Raw genomic sequence first — 22,019 nt, 5'->3', positions numbered from 1 at the left:
ACACACCACACACACACACACACACACACACACACACACACACACACACACACACACACACACACACACACACACACACACACACACACACACACACACACACACACACACACACACACACACACACACACACACACACACACACACACACACACACACACACACACACACACACACACACACACACACACACACACACACACACACACACACACACACACACACACACACACACACACACACACACACGAGGTGTAAAGTGTATTACCGCTGAGTGGTGGAGGAGCACCTCCCAGGACTGTTTATATGGCCGATTCAAGGCCACGTCCAAGAAGTCATGGATAAAATAACCTAAGAGAGGAGGAAGCAAAAGCATCATCTTTACATTCATTCACAAAACACCATGAAATGTCAAAAACATTCACTGTTTAGTTTGAGCATTGTTCGAACTGTATTAATACATCTTACAGAAATTAGGTTTAGGTGGGTGAAATTGTTCAAATATCTATAATTTCCACACTTATATTTTGTTACTTTTTTACATTTGGGACCTGGTATGGTCAGCATATGATTTTTAGTGAGGAAAAATATCTTTGACTCGATACAATCCAGTAACAGATTGTAGCATGATCTAGATGTCCTTGTTGTAAAACACTTAAATATAAAGCCTATTTATACTTTGTTTATTCAGAAAGTCATATTCATTTGGAGTTCTCATTTGTATTTGAGACGTGTGTACAGAGAATCTAAAAAAAGAATGACAATGATAAATAATATTGTAATAAAACAGCAATAATTAAATATACTTAGGCAACATACAGACAACAGCATGACACATTGAAAATACATTGTGGATTTAATTTCCTGTTTAATTCTCATTGGGTGAAATTACTTATTGCCTTCTAAAGTGTGAATGTGTGGATATTTGTGTTTTGTCACCTGTAGACACAGCTACAAGACTGTGAGAGAGCATGGAGTGACGGGAGATTAGGTCCTCCAACAACTGAGGTTGAAGGTAGAAGCTGCATAGTGAGAGAGAGAAAACACATGAAATACAAAATATTTATAGCTCCAACACTTATAACTGTCTGTACGCACCATAAAACAGCCCATGCTCCACTCAGCGAGCTGTGAGCTAGAGAGGTGCTGATGTTCCTCCACCTCCACGACTTGTTCAGCGCCTGCTCCGGTGTTGGCAGGAATCTTAGGATCGTGTTCAGCAGTTTGAAAGAACAAACAGATCCTGCGACTACCAGAAGTGTTGACTTTAAATCCATAATCGAGAACCTGGAGTCTACAGTTCACTTTAAATCCCAGGTCCTCATGTGTTCAGGACATATTTCAGCTGCAACACACTTTGGAGAGGGAGAGAAACACGCTGCTGAAGTCTTTCACACAAACACAAACAAACTGCCCTTTAACACACATTCCTGCCCTCACTTGAAGTGACAATCTGATCACTGACAGCAGGTAAAGGTCGTGGTCACACGACGACATGACATCAAGGCACAATTCACTCCCTGGCCCAACACATACAAAACCTACCAACTATTTATTTTCTCCACTAACCTAAAACAAACATCCACCATAGATACCTCAAAACGACTAAAATAAGAAACAGGTCTCCATGCGTAAAAGGCAATTTCTGAAACCCCAGGCAACCATGCCATCTAATTTGACAGTTATCTAATAGACCATCAATTATCATATCAAACCATTAAACAAAGACACTGCAATAACTGTAAAAGCTATACATAACTTACTCATTAATGCAATGAGAAAATGAACTAAGGGACCTGTGACATAAAGCGTAACTTAAGTACTGTTCGCCTTCTTCTTATTTTGGGATTTTATTTTTATTTTTGAGTATTTCCGGTTAATTTATTCCTCAGAGGCAAATATTGTACTTTGTATTCTATTACTTGTATTTATTATTATTGTTATTTAATAATAATAAATGGTGCATTTTTCCAAAATGGGTCGATTGGCAAAATGTGTGCTATTACTTTTGGTACTTTATACTTTGACGATATTACTTTTAAATGCATTACTTTTAACTTTAGAACATGTAATGAATATTTCAATTCTGGTACTAAAGTTAGAAATTATATTTTTTTCCACCATTTCACAGTAACACACAAAAGTAAATAATTTTAAAATCTTGAGCTTTGCAGTGATGAATCTTGAAACTTGAAACGATGTGTGAATGACAGTCGGCTACCTCTAGTTTTGTAATTCATGCTTTGTTGCCGGTCCATTCAGTGTCGGCTGCATCGTCAGCCTTTCTGTTTGCTTCCGCTGTGAAACACAAAGCACCAGCGACGCCTTTCTCTGCAACAACAACAGGGCTGAACATGACCACTGACATCACACCAACTGTTCATTCACCGGAGTCCCAAAAGTTACTTTTTGCTTGATTTTTTCTCGTCTTAGGCTATCAAACCCCCCAGAAACGTCCACTTTTTACACTTTGTCTCCCAGGATCAAGGGATGAGGGTTGGGCATGGACCGGTTGCCGTGGAAACTGACTCCTACTATCCCATCATTGAGCTGATGTGCAGGAAATGAATTGGACTGTTGCAAAACAAAAACCATCTCTGAACAGAGCATCTGACTCACTGTGAATTTTTCTGGAGGTTTGTGTTTCTTCGTGGGGTTAACGCTGAATCAGAGATATGTCTGGGAACAAAACATGTGAGTAAACTGTCTCAATATCTATTTATTTCAATAACAGTCAGGTGTTTTTATCCATCTTTCACTTAATTTAACAGCAGTCTAATCACTGGGTGTCTGAAATGAAAGTAATGATCTTTATCAAGGGAAAACTACATTTAAAACTGTAGTCGGTTATAACTTATTTGAAATGTGTGTGCATGTGTGTGTCTATTCATGCATGTGTGTGTTAGCAGCCCGTGAAGAGCTTCCGGACTCTGATCCAGAGGACTCATCAGAGGAGCTGACGGAGGTGGTGTGTCTAGAGTCGGACCTGAAGGATGGACAGTAAGGAGGAGAAAACCGTTTTTTATAATATATATATATATGTCTTTCAGAGGAAATAAAATGTATCACACCTTTAACTTAAGCATGAGTGCAAATACTACAGTGTAAAAGCATTCCTGCATTCAAATTCATTAGAAAGACGTTTCAGCAGGAAAAGGTCCCCTAAGTGTGTGTGTGTGTGTGTGTGTGTGTGTGTGTGTGTGTGTGTGTGTGTGTGTGTGTGTGTGTGTGTGTGTGTGTGTGTGTGTGTGTGTTACCTCAGGATGATGGAGGTGGAAGTGGGAAACCACAGTGTGCTGTTGACACGCAGTGAAGGCAGATACAGCGCCATTGGTCACCAGTGTACACACTATGGAGCTCCACTCAGCAAAGGTAAAGAGGCACATCCACATAGATTATTTCACTATTGTCCCTTGATTCACACATGACTCTTTGAGGATGGGATGCTTTCATCTGTGGAAGCTGTATGTTGCCATTTAGACAGACACAACCATTCTATGTAAAGCCCTAGTGTACATTTTAAAATACAGCCTTTTCACACATGTTGTATATTTATTCTTCTTAAATAATTGCTTTCTTTCCTAACACTGTCATTGTGCGGTCAGGATTTATTTCAGGCAACACAGTGCGCTGCCCGTGGCATGGAGCCTGTTTTAACATCCATACAGGGGACCTGGAGGAATATCCCGGCATGGACTGTTTACCGTGCCACAAGGTACAAACCACACAGACATATGGCATCTATTAGGGGACTGCTGTCATTTTAATGTAAATAAACATGTATTTTTGTTCCTCTTTTTAAGGTCAAAATTCAAAACAAAAAAGTGTATGTGTCAATTAACAAAAAGGTAAGTAGATTTACTTTTCTTTTTCAGTTGGTGTCATAGTGGTCCTCACAATTGCAACTTGACTTTTTTCAATATGGAAAGTAGGGATGCCAGAAACTGACCATGATCAAATTCGAAAATCGGACAGTCCTGGCGAATATTAATCGATTATTCGCCGCCAGCATTAGTCTATATTTTGGTTGAAACTAAGCCAGGGAAAAAAATAAAAACATAAATAATAATTAAAAAAATCTATAAATAAAATCGAATTAAAAAAAATAATTTTCGATTATGGAGACTGTAACGAATATTCGAATAATCGCTGGCATCCCTAATGGAAAGGAGGGAGCACATCATGATAAGGTGTTGTGATGGCTAATAATTGTGTGTTATCCTGAATTACAATGTAACAATGGTGCAAATTAAAAACATTTTAAACCATCAGCTGCTATACAAACTCCCCTCTCAAACCAGAACAAGAGGAATTAATATAGGTGGGTTAGAAACTATCTAACAGGGGGAAAGAAAACTCTTGTAATGATTCTGCGACCAACAAAAGCTATTTAAGTATTTTCCAGTTTACTTTTCCAGTTGATTTTGCAAAAATAACCCACTCTAAACTCAAGTTAAGCTAGTTGTACATATGCTGGGAATAAAACAAGTTCAACACACCTCAATTAGGCCTAGTTAGTTGCTAACTAAAAAACATGGGCTGAGAATTTGAAACCCACTGTAGCCAAAGTTGTCAAAACGATGTCGAATTACAAATTATTGTTAAGACGTAGACTACAAATGTTACCTTCGTAAAAACAAAAACGTAGTATTGTGAGTTTGCGATGTCTTGTGAGTTTACAATAACATGTTGCTTGAAATTCAGAGCTTTCCAAAGCACCATGATTTCAGGGAACGCGATAAACAAGGACAAGAAGACGTCAAACTTGACCTTTTACAGTCACACTGACACAAATCTATGTTTTTGGAAAAGTATTTCACCAAAACAAACCTAAACAAGCAGAGTGTGGCTACTTACGGTTCTACAGTAGTCACATTAGATGAGGGCCAGGCTGCAGTCGAATTGTCAGTTTGACTTTAGGAACCTTCCTAACGGAGTGAAATGACCCGGAAGTACCTCAGTGGTAGCCAGAGGTGGGACCAAGTCATTGTTTTGCAAGTCCGAGTCAAGTCTCAAGTCTTTGCGCTCAAGTCCGAGTCAAGTCTCAAGTCTTTGCGCTCAAGTCCAAGTCGAGTCTCAAGTCAGGATGGGCAAGTTCAAGTCAAGTCCAAGTCCTAAACTTTGACAAAACGAGTCATAAACAAGTCATTATGTGTTTTTCACCAAATGTAATGACATCGATCAACAGAATAATACTTAATAATCAAACTGCTTTTTATTAGTCACATTAATAATCCATTTTCTCTCTGCTGGTAAAGTAACGTCTGTTTTTTTATTTTAAGAGGGATCAGTAAGTTAAGGCTACCGTGACGGTTTGATTCAGAAGGAGTTTAAAGTATAAGATCCCTGATGTTGAGGTGACAGAATGTTTATCACTGTGTACAACATGTTATAAGGGACCCACTATCTATCTTTATGCCAGGGATAATGTGCAGCGAGGCGGTCTCTATGGGGAAGAGAACACCTGCATCTAGATCCCTCTGCAGGTGGTACTTGAACTATATGTTGATGCTAATACGTTTCTACTTTTACTTGTAACATTTGAATGCAGGACTTTTTATTGTAACCGAGTATTCCTACACTCTGGTGCTTTTGTACCAAAAAAGGTTATTTTCATTTTACAAATCCTGCACTCAGCTTTGCTTTCTCCAATATCATTGAAATGCAGCCAGATGCTGCTTATTTTTTCGGTTTTCGCTAATTTCTTTTTCCAATCCGTCTCCCCCGTCGCTCTGTGCAGCTGGCCTGTACCACTACACCTTCTGTGCCCCCCACCCTTCTTTCACATAATGGTATGATCCTAGTGTGTCCTCGCATATGATTGGCCGCTTGGTGGCCCAGCTAAATAAAGTCCCGCCCCTGCCTGCAAGGATTCTCAGCAAGAGTAGCGGCTGAAGATTCTGCTCTCCCCAACGGGAGTCTTTTCTTCTAGCGGCAGCTCGCGATCGGCGTGTTGGAGACAGACCTCTGAATTAAATGATCAAGTCACCTCAAGTCAGAAGGCTCGAGTCCAAGTCAAGTCCCGAGTCATTGGTGTTCAAGTCCAAGTCGAGTCGCAAGTGTTTTGTGATTTTGTCAAGTCGAGTCTCAAGTCATCAAATTGATGACTCGATTCTGACTCGAGTCCAAGTCATGTGACTCGAGTCCACACCTCTGGTGGTAGCCATGATAAGAGCCGTTAAAATTCTCTAGAATCAGGGGTGTCAAACTCAAGGCCCGGGGGCCAAATCCGGACTGCGACTTCATTCTTTGCAAGAGCCCCCCCTCGCAAATGCTGATCCGTGCATTAATAGCAACAGCACAGACATAGGCCTATTATATAGAGAAAATATATTGCACACGGGGTGGTGCCACAGGTCTACATTTACATGAAACGTCCCGATGGATCATGTTCATGTCAACAGATCTCCCGAGCATGTATGGGCTACGCAAACTTCAATCAACTTGATAATAAGTAATCCACGGACCACCAATGTAACGTTTGACTGTTTAATTAAATCAACTTAAAATGTCTCAAAAATGTGATCCACTCACTCCACTGTTGGCTGGTCCAGCCAGCCGGCGGCCGTCTTTTTAAAGAAATTGCCCAAGGTACGTTTTTTTTTTCTTTTCGACATGTCAGCAGCAACAATGCCTGGTAAACATGCAGTGCCAACTACACGAGCTTGTGAGTGAGTGGGTAGTGGGTGGAGCTGCGGGCAGCATACAAGCAGGCGACACTTTTTTCATGAATCAAACTATAATTTTATTTCACTTATTTTACACCTTTGGAAAAAAAAACATGCCCAAAATGGAATTTATTTGGTCATCATATCAGTATTTTAGAGAGCTCCCCCCAAATTTCACAAACCATGTTCCCAGGGGAGCTCATGTCACCACTAGGGGAGCTATAGCTCCCCCTGCTCCCCTCCAGTTCGCACCCTGTCTTAGGCCAGAGGCTCCTCAAACAGTGCAACACAATCAAAAATAATAATAGTGCAAGTAAATAAAATATAATAGAAATAGTCAGAGGTGTGGTACAGGCCAGCTGCACAGAGCGACGGGGGAGACGGATTGGAAAAAGAAATGAGCGAAAACCGAAAAAATAAGCAGCATCTGGCTGCATTTCAATGATATTGGAGAAAGCAAAGCTGAGTGCAGGATTTGTAAAATGAAAATAACCTTTTTTGGTTACCTTTATTTTGGTAACCACTCAGGATGTACCGTCAGAGGTGGGAGAAGTTCAGATATTGTACTTGAGTACAAAAGCACCAGAGTGTAGGAATACTCGGTTACAATAAAAAGTCCTGCATTCAAAATGTTACAAGTAAAAGTAGAAACGTATTAGCATCAACATATAGTTAAAGTACCACCTGCAGAGGGATCTAGATGCAGGTGTTCTCTTCCCCATAGAGACCGCCTCGCTGCACATTATCCCTGGCATAAAGATAGATAGTGGGTCCCTTATAACATGTTTGTACACAGTGATAACATTCTGTCACCTCAACATCAGGGATCTTATACATTAAACTCCTTCTGAATCAAACCGTCACGGTAGCCTTAACTTACTGATCCCTCTTAAAATAAAAAAACACACGTTACTTTACCAGCAGAGAGAAAATGGATTATTAATGTGACTAATAAAAAGCAGTTTGATATTAAGTATTATTCTGTTGATCGATGTCATTACATTTGGTGAAAAACACATAATGACTTGTTTATGACTCGTTTTGTCAAAGTTTAGGACTTGGACTTGACTTGAACTTGCCCATCTTGACTTGAGACTCGACTTGGACTTGAGCGCAAAGACTTGAGACTTGACTCGGACTTGAGCGCAAAGACTTGACTCGGACTTGAGCGCAAAGACTTGAGACTTGACTCGAACTTGCAAAACAATGACTTGGTCCCACCTGTTAGAAAACAAACACGACTAACACAATTGACGAGACACCACAGTACCCCCCCCTCTAGGGACTGCTCCGGAAGTCCCAGACCCTCCTGGATGATCCTGATAAAAGTCAGTGATCAAACTCCGATCTACAATGAAGCTTGCAGGGACCCATTGTCTTTCTTCGGGACCGTAACCAACCCAGTCCACGAGGAATTGTTTCCCTCGACCACGGACTCCAAGCAGTTTCTTAACAGTGTAGACAGGACCACCATCAACCATCCGGGGAGGCGGTGGGGGCTTAGAGGCGGGCACCAGAGGACTCTCTCTTACAAGCTTGACCTTCCCCACATGAAACGTCGGATGGACTTTTGAGCGACCTGGGTAGACGTAAGCGCACAGACACCTGGGTTAATCACCTTAGACACCTGGAAAGGACCCACGAACCTTGGGGCTAGCTTTCTGGACATGACATGAAGGGGTAAGTCTTTGGTAGCCAGCCAAACGCTTGTCCAGGCCTATAGGATGGAGCAGGTCTGCGATGCCGATCCACCACCCTTCTTCATCTGGCTGGCACTGCGCAGGAGAGCACGACGAGCACCTGCCCAGATCCGGCGGCCACCGACGGACCATGGCGTGTGCCGACGGGACCGTGACCTCACCTTCATTGGCAGGGAACAAGGGTGGCTGATAACCATAAACACACTGGAAAGGAGTAAGTCTAGTAGCTGCGGTGGGCAGTGTGTTGTGAGCATACTCGACCCACACCAGGTGCTTGCTCCACGATGCCTGGTTCTGGGAAACGAGGACACCGCAAACAGGTCTCCAGCTCCTGGTTGATCCGCTCTGATTGGGCCATTGGACTGCGGGTGGTAACCCGAAGACCAAGCTGACGGTGGCACCCAGGAGATGGCAGAACTCCTTCCAAAAACTTGAGATGAACTGGGGGGCCTCGGTCCTCGATACGATATCCCTGGGAAAACCATGAATGCGGAAAACTTCACGTAACATGACCTCTGCCATTTCTTTGGCAGAGGGGAGCTTGGGTAATGCAATGAAATGTGCCATCTTACTGAATCTGTCCACCACCGTCAGGACGGTGGTGTTTCCCTCGGAAACGGGTAATCCAGTGACGAAGTCCATGGAGAGGTGTGACCATGGACGATGTGGAACAGGAAGAGGCTGCAGCAGACCCATCTGAGCTTGTTTGGAGGTCTTGTTTCTGGCACAAACGGTGCAGGCTGCCACATACTCTGCCACCTGTTTCTCCATAGAAACGTTGCTTTATCATAAAGATTGTGCGTTTAACCCCCGGATGACAGGTGAGCAAAGACGTGTGAGCCCAGTGAATTACCTGTGAGCGAACAGAAACAGGTACAAACAACCTATTTTGCGGGCAACCACTAGGAGCCGGGCTCTCACCATGTGCTTGCTTCACCACAGATTCTATTTGCCATGAAACTGCCCCAACCACACAATGAAGTGGAAGGATGCTTTCAGATTTTTTGGCAGCAGGTTCAGGCTCGTACATGCGTGACAAAGCATCTGGTTTCACATTTTGAGAGCCTGGTCTGTATGACAAGGTGAAGTTAAAGCGACTAAAAAAACAATGACCATCTAGCCTGGCGTGGGTTTAGTCTCTTGGATTTTCTAATGAATTCCAGGTTCTTGTGCTCAGTCCATACTATAAATGGTTGTTCCGCCCCCTCTAACCAATGACGCCAGTCTTCTAAGGCTATCTTTACTGCCAAAAGTTCCTTGTTCCCCACATCGTAATTCCTCTCTGCGTCTGTCAACTTCCGTGACAAGAAAGCACAAGGATGGAGCTTGTTGTCCTGAGCAGACCTTTGGGAGAGCACCGCTCCGACGCCTTCGTTCGAGGCATCCACCTCCAATGAATTGTCTCTGCGGGTCAGGCACTGTGAGGATTGGAGCGGTTGTGAACAACGTCTTAAGTCTTTGAAAGGCTTTCTCCGCCTCAGTGTTCCACTTAAAAACAACATGAGAAGAGGTTAGTGCATGTAATGGCGCCGCAATGGTGCTAAAGTTTCTTATGAACCTTCTGTAGAAATTGGCAAAGCCTAAGAATTGTTGGATCTGTTTCCTGTTTGTGGGAGTTGGCCAATCTTCCACAGCATTAACCTTTACTGGATCCATCTGAACATGGTTAGCGGTGACGATATAACCCAGGAAGGAGACCGTCTTGACATGAAACTCACATTTCTCAGCTTTGCAGTACAGTTGATTCTCCAACAGTTTCTGGAGTACTTGGCGGACATGTTGAATGTGAGTTTCCTCATCCGGTGAGAAAATGATGATGTCGTCAAGGTAGACGAAGACAAACTTGTTGAGAAAGTTCCTCAACACATCATTGATATACCCTGAAAAACACCTGGAGCATTGCATAAACCAAAAGGCATAACAAGATATTCGTAGTGGCCACTCGGAGTGTTGAACCCTGTTTTTCACTCATCCCCCTCCCAAATTCTGACGAGATGATAGGCGTTTCTGAGGTCCAGTTTGGTGAATACTTGGGCATCCTGCAACAGTTCAAACGCTGTAAACATTAGTGGAAGGGGGTATTTATTCTTGACAGTTATTCCATTGAGTGGACTATAGTCTATGCATGGACGGAGGGAACCATCTTTCTTGCCCACAAAGAAAAAGCCTGCAGCCGCAGGTGATGACGACGGTCTAATGAGTCCAGACTTAGGGAAGAGTCAATATACGTCTTCATGGCCCCTCTTTCTGGTGCAGAGATGGAGTAAAGCCGACCTCTAGGGATCGGAGCTCCAGGCAAAAGGTCAATAGGGCAGTCATAAGGGTCGATGAGTGGTAGCGAAGTAGCCTTAGTCTTGTCAAAAACCTCTTTTAAGTCCAGATAACATGCAGGCACTCTGGACAGGTCAGCATACTCTGACTTGATGTCAGTGGTAAACTCTATTGGGGATGTCTGTCTGATTAACAGACTGTCTGGAGTTCCCAGGGGAGGCTAAGCAGGTTACTTTACAATCAGCAGCCCCAGTTCATAATGTTCCCGACCGCCAGTCAATATTCGGATTGTGCCTGAGGAGCCATGGAAGTCCCAAAACTATAGGGTGAAGTGCAGAGTCAAATAAGTGGAATCTTAATGTTTCTGTGTGAATGTCATCTATGGTTACTTGAACGGGTTCAGTTATATGGGTTACTCTGAATAACAGCTTGCCATCTAAGGCACTGGCATCTACAGGAGAAGTCAAAGGAACAGTAGTAATACCCAGTCTTTTAACAAGACCCCAGTCCATCAGACTTTCGTCCGCCCCTGAATCCACTAGTACCCCCTGAGTCATTGGTGTGGTCACGTAACTGTAATTTTACCTTGGTCAATGAACGTGGAGGAAAGTCAGCTGCAGAAAATCGGCTCACCAGCGCCCTCCGTCGCGCCGATGAGCCTGTCCTTTTTAACGGCAGGAAGATGCAGCATGGCCATGTTGTCCACAGTAGAAGCAGCATCCTTCACGGAAACGGCGCTGTCGCTCCTCTGCCGTGATCCGGCTCCGCCCAGCTGCATTGGTTCCTCGGATGATGTTGCAGAGGTGTATTGTTATCCATGGGCGTTGTGGGGCAGATGGGCGCACGCTTGTTCCTTAACCTTTCACTGTTTCCTTTCATTAAGTCTAATATCAATGCGGTAGACATTGCAATGATAGAGTTAAGATCTGTTGGTAGCTCCAGGGGTGCTAATTGATCCTTAATAGAATCCTTGAATCCATTCATAAAGGCATCAATAAGGGCTGGGGTGTTCCACCCGCTATCTGCTGCTAAAGTGCGAAATTGTATCGCATAATCTGCCACTCTTCTGGGTCCCTGTTTAATCTGCATTAACACTCGGCTGGCCTCTCTGGCTGGTGAAGAGTGATCAAAAACATGCCTTAGAGTCTCTGAGAACATGTTCACTGACTGGCTCACTGGAGAATTAGAGGACCATTCGGCCGTAGCCCAGGCAGCAGCTCGCCCGGTTAAATGGGACAGCATAAAGGCTACTCTAGCTTGGTCTGAGATAAAGGCTGAGGGGTTATGGGTGAAATGCAGTTCACACTGTACCAGAAAGGGGCGACAGTCCCCAGAGTCCCCGGAAAACTTTTCTGGAGATGCAAGGCGAAGCGACGTTCCAGAAGAGGGAATGTGGTCTGCAGCAGCACCAGCGGATGCAACGGATGGGCTTGGCATAGTAGGAGACCGTGTAGATGATCCAGCCTCGAGCTGGGCAAGAGCTCTGTGCACTTGAACCGCCAGGTGATTAACTTGATTCGTTACAGCCTCCTGGAATTCTGCTTGGCGATCAGTGAGGTTACCAACTCCTCTGTTAATGGAGACCAGCTGTGCAGCATGGTGAGCAAGCTCTGCTCTCTGTTCTTCGACATCCGCTTTAATCTTTCTGAGTCGGCTGAGTCCATGTTGGCCAGTTCGTTCTGTTAGAACGGGGTACAAAAATACTGGACTCAAATGCGACGGCTCAGATTTTAATGAAAAAATAAAACAAAGTTTTAACAAAAAATCACTCAAGCGAGGACAAAACAAAACTTCTCGATTTCAAACAAACAAAACTCTTCTCTCTGGTTTTAACGCTGGGTCTCTGGACATGGAAGCACACTGAAACAAGACGAACTGGGCACAAGACAAAGGGAGACAAGGACTATTTATACATGAGGGAATAGGGACCAGGTGGAAACAATCAGGGGCGGGGCAGACGCTGACGATGACGGAAAATCACCCAAAGTGAGGAATTAACAGGACCTGAAAGGAAAGACAAGAGGTAAGTACAAATAAAACAGGAAATGGGAAAACGAGACATGACATGAAATAACAAGAAACGTGACTCTACATAGAAACCTGACTAGACTTGGAATTACATACCTGACTAAACATGAAGTGACAGACATAAAACAAACACGACTAACACAATTGACGAGACACCACACCACCTCTGGAAATAGTGCAGAATAGTCTATGGAAAAGTAATTGGAATATTGATAAGTTGCAAACAGATGAATGTGATGGATGTTCTTTCAAAAGTTTTGATATAATTGTTGAATATTTGCTTTCAATGATGTGCCCTAGACTTCTGCTTTCAGACGTAGTTATGTATTAAGTTATTACCAGAACTGATAATAATCCAATACAGAGCAAATAATATAATATAACACATTATTTAATATATATTATATATTTATATATGTATATTTATATAGTCTTAAAGTTACAACCGGCCCCTTTGAGTGCAACCATAATGCTAACGTGGCCCGCGATGAAATTGAGTTTGACACCCCCGATAGGAAAGGAGGTTTGAAACTTCCTTTATAACCTCCTTTAGCTCAGGAAACACTGGGGCTGCAGTCGAATAGTCCAAAGATCAGCTCCTAAGTTCTAACCCTATCGTCTATTCCTTGACCTCTGAGTGAAACGTCACGGGGTTAAGGGATAGTGGACAGGAGAATTCAAAAGGACTTAGGAGAAGAGACTGCGGTACTTTAGAGAATCCGAATGCACTTTCACTATCCGACGTGTTTATGATGCGCCAGCGGACGTCATGAATGTGCGTCTGCTGCTGTGGGGGAACTATGGAAACTACAGTTTTCTATACAGCGGACTACAACATGGATGTTTAATAAGAACGAGGGACTACTGTAAACTCATCTAGAGACTCTGCACCGTGCTCTGATGCTGTTGCTTTGCTTTATGAATGTGGACAACAGAGAAACATATTCTTCAGGACCAAAGTTGGAATTGAAATAAAAAAGGAAAGTGAAACTTATGCTCGTCACCCTCTCCCTCCGGTTCACATTAATACCAATGATCCCAATACGTATGATTGTATGAACTAAAGATCTTAAATCAATACAAATGTATTATTATAACCGTTAGTCCTTAACATCTATCACTGTGTATATCACCATTCAAACATCTTTTAAAAGTTGAACAAACCCCACACAGCTCAGTAAAGACTGAAATGTTGACTTTATTTGATAATTTCAGTAAAAACTAACGTTCATATTCCTCTTTTTTGATTATAATACTGATGAACGTTCAAAACAAAGCACTTTGGCAACTTACCACCTATGTTTTAAAATGCTTAATAAGCACCGTAACTTTCATGATATCATTTCTCGGTCATAATCGGTTGTTTCCGTGAACGGCCGACTGTTGAGTGACGGCAAATGCTGCGGCTGCAAGGCATTGTGGGGCAGCATTTTCGCTTCTCCTGTCGGTTAGGGAGGTCCAGTGGTTCCTAAGCTAAAGGAGGTTATAAAGGAAGTTTGAAACCTCCTTTCCTATCATTCTCATCATTCTAGAGAATTCGAACGGCACTTATCATGGCTGCCACTGAGGGACTTCCGGGTCATTTCACTCCTTTAGGAGGGTTCCTAAGCTAAATGGACTATTCGACTTCAGCCTGGACCTTCCTTTATGAAAGGACAAAAATACTGCCCCACAATGCTTTGCGGTGGCAGCATTTGCCTTCACACAACATTCGGCTGTTCACAGAAACAACCGATTATTACATTACATTACAATGTAATTTACATTGCATTTAGCTGACGCTTTTATCCAAGCGACTGACAATAAGTGCATTCGACCAACAAAATACAAACTTGAAGAAAACAGAATCATATAAGCACATCAGGCTTCATAGAGCAAAAACATTTCAAGTGCTACTGAACTGGCTTTAGATAAGCCAGCCCTTTATTAGTATATAAGTGCTTTGTTAATAGTTCTATCGCTCGAGGTGGAGTCGAAAGAGATGAGTTTTCAGTCTGCGCCGGAAGGTGTGTAAGCTATCTGCTGTCCTGATGTCAATGGGGAGCTCATTCCACCATTTTGGAGCCAGGATAGCAAACCCACGTGTTTTTGCTGATGGAACTTGGATCCCCCTCGCAGCGAGGTGCAGCGAGCTGTTTGGCTGATGCAGAGCGGAGTGCACGTGCTGGGGGTGTACGGTTTTTAACCATGTCCTGGATGTAGGCAGGGCCAGATCCATTCGCAGCATGGTACGCAAGTACCATTGTCTTGAAGTGGATTCTAGCAGTTATCGGAAGCCAGCGGAGGGAGCGGAGGAGCGGCGTGGTGTGGGAGAATTTAGGAAGGTTGAAGACCAGACGAGCCGCTGCATTCTGGATGAGCTGCAGAGGTCGGATGGCACATGCAGGAAGACCAGCCAGGAGGGAGTTGCAGTAGTCTAGGCGTGAGATGACGAGAGCCTGGACCAGAACCTGCGTCGCTTTCTGGGTCAGCTGGGGACGCATCCTCCTGATGTTGTTGACCAATACATTAGTATCATGAAAGTTACGGTGCTTATTAAGCATTTTAAAACTGATGTGGTAATTTGCCAAAGTGCTTTGTTTTGAACGTTCATCACTATAATAATCTAATAATCAAAAGGAGAAATATGAACGTTACTTTTTTCCTGAAATGATCAAATAAAGTCAACATTTCAGTCTTTACTGAGCTGTGTGGGGTTTCTTAAACTTTTAAAATAAGTTTTAATGGAAAGTGACCGTAGATAGATTACTTCAGTTGCAATTTGGTGCTATCTATACATTTAAAAAAAACACCTTGAATTTCTTGGGGGGGGCGCGGGGCTCCGTTGGCGGGGCGCCAAGACAATGGTAGGGGAAACACTGGGCTGTATGAATGCATTACATCATTTTATTTTGCTCACACACATTTTTAGATATCTCATTAAGAACTGGGCCTTGCATTATCTTCTTGTTTCGTATGAAGCTCTTCAATCATATATTAAAAATATATATATTATATTCATTGTGTTTATTAGGCTAACTTTTCAATGTTTAGGGAGGTTAAGGGTTATTTGTAACGTGGCTATTTGGATAGTGTGTTAAAGTTAAACTCCCAGAAAATAGTCAACATGTAATCAGCAAACATGGCATGAACAATCGTCTGAGTTTAACTTTAGGAATCGTTTATAAATAGTGTACCTTTTTCTTTGAATTGTCTGGTGTAGAATAGAGAATAGAAGAAGACATTTAGTCTAAAAGTCACCCTTTTTATTTGCAATGATAATAATAGGTATTGTCATTGATGACTTTAAGTTGTGTTTTCTCCATGTTTCAGACCCTCAGGCAAGAAAAAAGAGTAAAGAGTATGGGGGCTTTGGTACCAGGAGTAATCAGACTGTGCTGCTGCTGGGAGGAGGTGAGTGTGGATGGCTCCAATTGATTATACAGCTCTGGAAAATAATTAATACACTACTGCACTTATCTGGTTTTACTCATTTGTTTGGTATGTCTTTGAGTAAAATGTACTTGTTTGACAATCATTTTGTCATTTAGAGAATTAATTTAGCAGAAAATGAAAACTCGTGAAAAAAAGCGTTTTCTAATAAACCGAAAAATGCAAATAAACAAGTTTTATATTCATAAAAATAAAAAAAACAATACTGATGTTTTATAACCCATTAAGAGTTCAGAGGGTGTCATTAGTATTGTTGTTTTAAAAATGAATACAAACTTTTATTTTAAACTATTCAAACTAAATTCTAAAACACTAATTTAAAATATAAATATATAAATCTCTGAATAAAATCGTGGTATTTGGAATGTTGTGAGTAGTTAACAGAATAAAACAAACGGATCTCAGTGTGTGATGGTGTTTTAACTGTACGAGCAGGAGCTGCGTCACTGATCTGCGCTGAGACTCTGCGGCAGGAACACTTTGGAGGCAGAATCATCATGGTCACCAGAGACGAACTTTACCTTACGACAAAACCCGACTCAGCAAGGTGATGCAGAGTGAATGACACGATACAAACACCAACATTGGAGTGATGAATTGGTGTGTATTAACTACCATCTTGTTACAGGTAATGAATGTACAGAGCGACAGTATTCTGCTGAGGAGGATGGAGTTCTACCATCAGTACGACATCGAGGTGTGGCTCCGGAAAGAAGTGAGTTCACTTTCTGTGTCCTGTCTATCTAAATATGAATTGGTTCAGTTGATTGTGAAATCGACCTAATACAGTCTACCCTCAGTACTGGTGGTATTTTGATCTGTCCATATATTACAGGCAGTGTCACTGGACACAGACAAGAAGACAGTCACATTTGATGAAGGTTTAGTCCAGAGCTATGACCAGCTCCTCATCTCAACAAGCTGCAGGTACACACACCACACACACACACACACCCACACACACACACACACACACACACACACACAACACACACACACACACACAACACACACCACACACACACACACACACACACACACACACACACACACCACACACACACACACACACACACACACACACACCACACACACGTACACAATCACGTACACAATCATCTTAAATATAAAATATTGAAATTACTTGTTGATGACCAACAGCGGTTTGCTACCTGTATACAGTGTATGAATTAGTCATTGCTGCAGCACTTCTACCCTGCACTGTGCTGCTTATAATCAGATGTATGGCCTTTTCCTTTAGAGCGAAGGCTCTGGATGTGCCTGGCACGAAGTTGGACAATATCAAGATGTTAGAGACACCAGAGGACGCTCGGCAAATCCACGCAGCCTGTTTGGGTCACAACGTCGCCCTTGTGGGAACTTCTTTTGTCGGTACTGTGTTGGAAGTGTGACAAATATGTTTTTACATATTATTACAACAACAAATACATGATTTGTGTTTCTTGGGGGGTTTTCATTTCAATATTCTCACATTTTTCCAGGTATGGAAGTTGCATCTTATTTAATAAACAAAGCCTCCAGTATCACAGTGATCGGCAGCAGTGAGCTGCCGTACCAGAACACACTGGGACGGGAAGTTGGCAAAGTTACCATGATGGTAAGAATACTGTAACAAAGAGGAAGATATATTGTATCCTCACATTACATCTATTTTAAGCTACTTTAATTGTAACTCGTGTTGTTCTTGCAGATGCTGTCAGAGAAAATTTGAAGTTTTACATGAATGACAATGTGACGGAGATCAAAGGTGTGGATGGCAAGGTAAAGTTGAATAGCACACATTTATTTTATCACTCCAACATCAGGACAATAAGAAACATCAAGTTTATTATGAAAATATAAACAATGTTGGTTATTTCTCTCCTCTTTTTCATTGTCCTTTCTTCCTCAAGTGAAGGAGGTTGTGCTTAAAAGTGGAAAAGTTATTCCAGTAGATGTTTTGATTGTTTGTATTGGTAAGTGCAATGCAGCCATTTATGTGATTTTACCTTTATAAACGTACCTTATAACGTCTTAAACATTCAAGTTGCTAAGCTAAGCTAGCTGGCTGTAGCTTGATATTAACAGGACAGATGAGTGATATCTGTCTTTTCTTTAAACATCTACCAAAAATCAGCTTTCCTGATTCAAATAAAACGTTATGTTATGCATTTATAGCACACAAACAGCAGTGATATATTTAATTTGTCAGAGCAATAACTGCTCAACAACACAGTATTCCTAAAAAAAACCCTGTCTTTTTTCTTTCTTCTTTCACAAGGCATCAAAGCAAACTCTGAGTTTCTGCCGGAGCAGCAAAATACAGCTGGACCAAAACAACTTTGTAACAGTCGACAAGGTCAGCTGATAACCTCATTTTCACATGATTATCTCAATCTGTTTCCAAACACATAACCTATTATTACCTGTTATTTTTTCATAACTCTGGTATTTTGTTGAGAGAGATTTACTTTCTCAATGTTAGACTTAACTATGAGTTTTTGGGGCCAGGCTAAAGGGATGAGCCGAAGATCTTTTTTAATTTTGCCTTTCAAGTATATGTTTAAAATGTCGAGAATAAAGTTGAATGTTTAGTATTAGTGCCAGGCATTGGACAAAATAATTCAGAAAAGTAAGATTTATTGTTTTTTTACATTATTTACAATAGTCAAACTACAAGCTCATATACTGGACTGGACTGTTAGTCTAATCCTTGACATTTCTGCTTCATTATCACTGCAAAATAAAAAAATCTTCTTCTTAATAAAAAGTTTTCCTCATCTAATTTGTTTCCTTTATGTCTAGCCTTAACGCTCTTACGGTCGCAGGATCTCAAACATAACAGAAGTGTTATTTAAAATGTATTTCCTCACATAAATCAGTATATTGTGCACCATTAACTATCTCTGTCTGTATCTCCCTCCTGCAGCACATGCGCACCAACACCCAGTGTGTACTGTGGAGGCGACCTGGCCACCTTCCCTCTGGCGATGGCCAAAACCGCATGGTCAACATCGGACACTGGCAGATGGCACAAGCACACGGTAATATGGAAACAATGTAAATGTTGATGCCAAGTCATAGAAGACTGACTTTAACTGTGAGTAGATCTAACCTACAGCCAGACAGATAGTATCTTGTCTAGTTTTAATTCCAGGTAAGGCGAGACAATACTGGCATTAGCATTGTTTTTTTAAATTGAAGTTTGAGCTTTTGCTTTTCATAACACCTTTTCATATTTTTGAGAAATAAATATCCAAAACACACATCAAAGTGTTTTTAAAAAATAATTGTTCTCTGTGCATTGGAAGATTTCTCATCAATTCACAGAACATTTGAATAAGATAATACTTATTTTCCAACCTAAACAAACAATTTCAGATAACTTATACAAAAAAGTATTGTATTAATATATGTGACCAACTGGGGAAGTTAATAATGATATCAAGCCTATTCAGCTGCAGTGTCCCGCATTAATGCCAAAATACTTGTTGTGCAGGGAGGATAGCAGCTTTGAACATGCTGGATAAACAGACTGAACTCAACTCAGTTCCTTTTTACTGGACCGTCCTACTGGGTAAAACCATCCGATATGCAGGTGGGCAAGTATTATCATGTATAGATATGTTTTTGTTTTATATTTACTTCTTACTCACTAACTTGACTTTAAAATAAACCATGACAAATGCTTTATAAGTTGCTTTGGATAAAGAGTTGCATTCAATTAATCCAACCGTGATACATTTCTGATGTATCTGCTTAACAATGTTAAATGTCACTCCTTTTTTTCTGGTTGTGTGCAGGCTATGGGGAGGGATACACTGACATTGTAATAAAAGGAAAATTTGAGGACAAGAAGTTCCTGGGATTGTACATGAAGTAAGTTAAGCTGCTGATGTTTACAAAAAACATCTGTAACTGGAAACATAGAACTCCTTTAATGAATTAATGTTCAAATATGTTTAATGAAGAAACAAAATGTAACCTGTAGGAATGATGAGGTCATAGCAGCAGTGAGCCTAAACTACGACCCTGCGTTGTCTGCAGTAGCCGAGAGGTTCGCAGCAGGAAAAGTCATCACGAGGGAAGAGGCTGAGTAAGTGCAATGTTTCTCATGTCGTCCATCTTTGAATAATACCATCCAAAAATCATATAATAATGTTCAAGGACCTCAAATTGTTTCCACTGCCCCCAAATGGCAAAAAAAAGAATATCCTAAATTGGCGTAATGTGTTTGCTTGTGTGTAAAGCCTATTTGTATTGCTTCTTTTATACCGTCATTGATTGCTGACAAGCTCACGAGCTAACAGAGGCCCGGTGCATCAACAAATGCTTTAGTAGCAATAGACCTTTCCAGCAATGTTAGTTAAAAACAAGCCACTGAGTCTGTTGCAGGCCACATTTTGGCCTTTGTTGTAGCTCAAAACTGACATCCATAGTTTGTCCTAATTTTAAACCAGTGCACCTGCAAATTAATTCCATACATTATATGTTAGGTTCACCTAAAAAAGTTAGGCACAACATGATCAAAGAAAAAAAATGTTGTTGTCTTAGCAGTCATCTTGATTCTTAATTGAGTCACGAGAGTTTCTTGAATAAGATTATTTGTTTGAGTGGGGACAGGGTGACATTTATTTTTAAGCATAAAATCAGATACTTAGCTTCGGGACACAACTTAGATAACCATAAATGAGATGAAAAATGATGTCTGTACGTAGTCATACTTTATATAGAATTCAAATCTCCTCTTCTCTTACTTCTGTCAAACATTTTACCTTCTCGTCCTCACCTAAGTGGAACATACCACCTGCCCAGGTAAATACAGGGGGAGGTCAATTAAGCAAGCATCTAAATACCACTAAATAGTGAACATACAAATAATAAAATATCTATAAATTCCTCCTGACATCTCAAAATAACCAACAAAATATAAGAGAATGTTATTGACTGCAGAACTATCTCACCCACTTTCCTACATATTAACAGTGCCCTGCTGCTGCCTGCAGAGAAGACAGAATTAGGCACAACTTGTTTTCACTTTCCTTGCTTGAGCAGCTGATCCACCCAACCAATTGGCAGAACAGTAACAAACAAATCAAATCGATCCAAAAACCAACCAACAAGCCTGACTTTCTTTTATGTGCCTTAATTGATATCTCAAATGAGTCGCGGTATCAGACTGAAATGACAAGTAAGCAATACAAAACACTGTAAACAGGAACAGGGTAGTAAAAAGTAAGAAAGACAATCTTCTGTTCCTTTCTCTGACAGATCAGATGATCTGAGCTGGCTGCAGGTGCCTCGATCCACACGGTCCGCCCTCTCAACACGTCATCTTTAGAATGTTGATATGCAGTCAGAACGTCATTCATCTGTCTCTTCGTCACCGCCACTCTCCCAAAGGACAGAGAGTAAGAAGAGCTGGAGTCAAGTGTTTGTACCAGAAGAGAAATACAATCCAACAACCCACAGTGAACTTTATTTACAGTGTTAAAGTATTTGATTTAAACTGTATATGTCAGGTGAGGGGGACTCCACCATGAAAACAACAGATACCTCAGATTGATGCAGCTTTTAGGACTTATTTTATAATATTCATTTTTTATTTTCATTTTGTATTATTATTTCTTTATTTTTTATTTTATTTCATGGTCTTCGAGGGGATTTCAGTGACAGTCCTGAGACTCATATTCAAGATGCCTTAAGTGTTCACTTGTCATATAAATCGATAAAATGTATTATTGATAAAAGGCCTTTTACTTGGCTGCTGGATAACCACAAGTGGCCTTAACAGAGCAGTGTACGTGGTCCGATCAGTGAGTCTGAGGGGGGGGGGGATTATGAGAACAGAGGGTGAGTGCCCGTCTCTTTGAAGCAGAGCTGCTGAAATAAGCAACGGTAACAAAACACACCGACAGAG

The 22,019-nt window shown here is 41.4% G+C and overlaps 1 pseudogene; it reads left to right on the top strand.

Moving 5' to 3' along the window:
- Positions 1-306: 306 nt before the first annotated feature.
- On the top strand, positions 307-21,440 carry LOC117458623 (apoptosis-inducing factor 3-like; annotated as a pseudogene).
- Positions 21,441-22,019: the final 579 nt, after the last annotated feature.

The sequence above is a fragment of the Pseudochaenichthys georgianus genome, chromosome 14 (genome assembly GCF_902827115.2).
Source record: "Pseudochaenichthys georgianus chromosome 14, fPseGeo1.2, whole genome shotgun sequence".
NCBI classification, from domain to species: domain Eukaryota; kingdom Metazoa; phylum Chordata; class Actinopteri; order Perciformes; family Channichthyidae; genus Pseudochaenichthys; species Pseudochaenichthys georgianus.
This window is presented reverse-complemented; position numbering and strand designations above follow the sequence as displayed.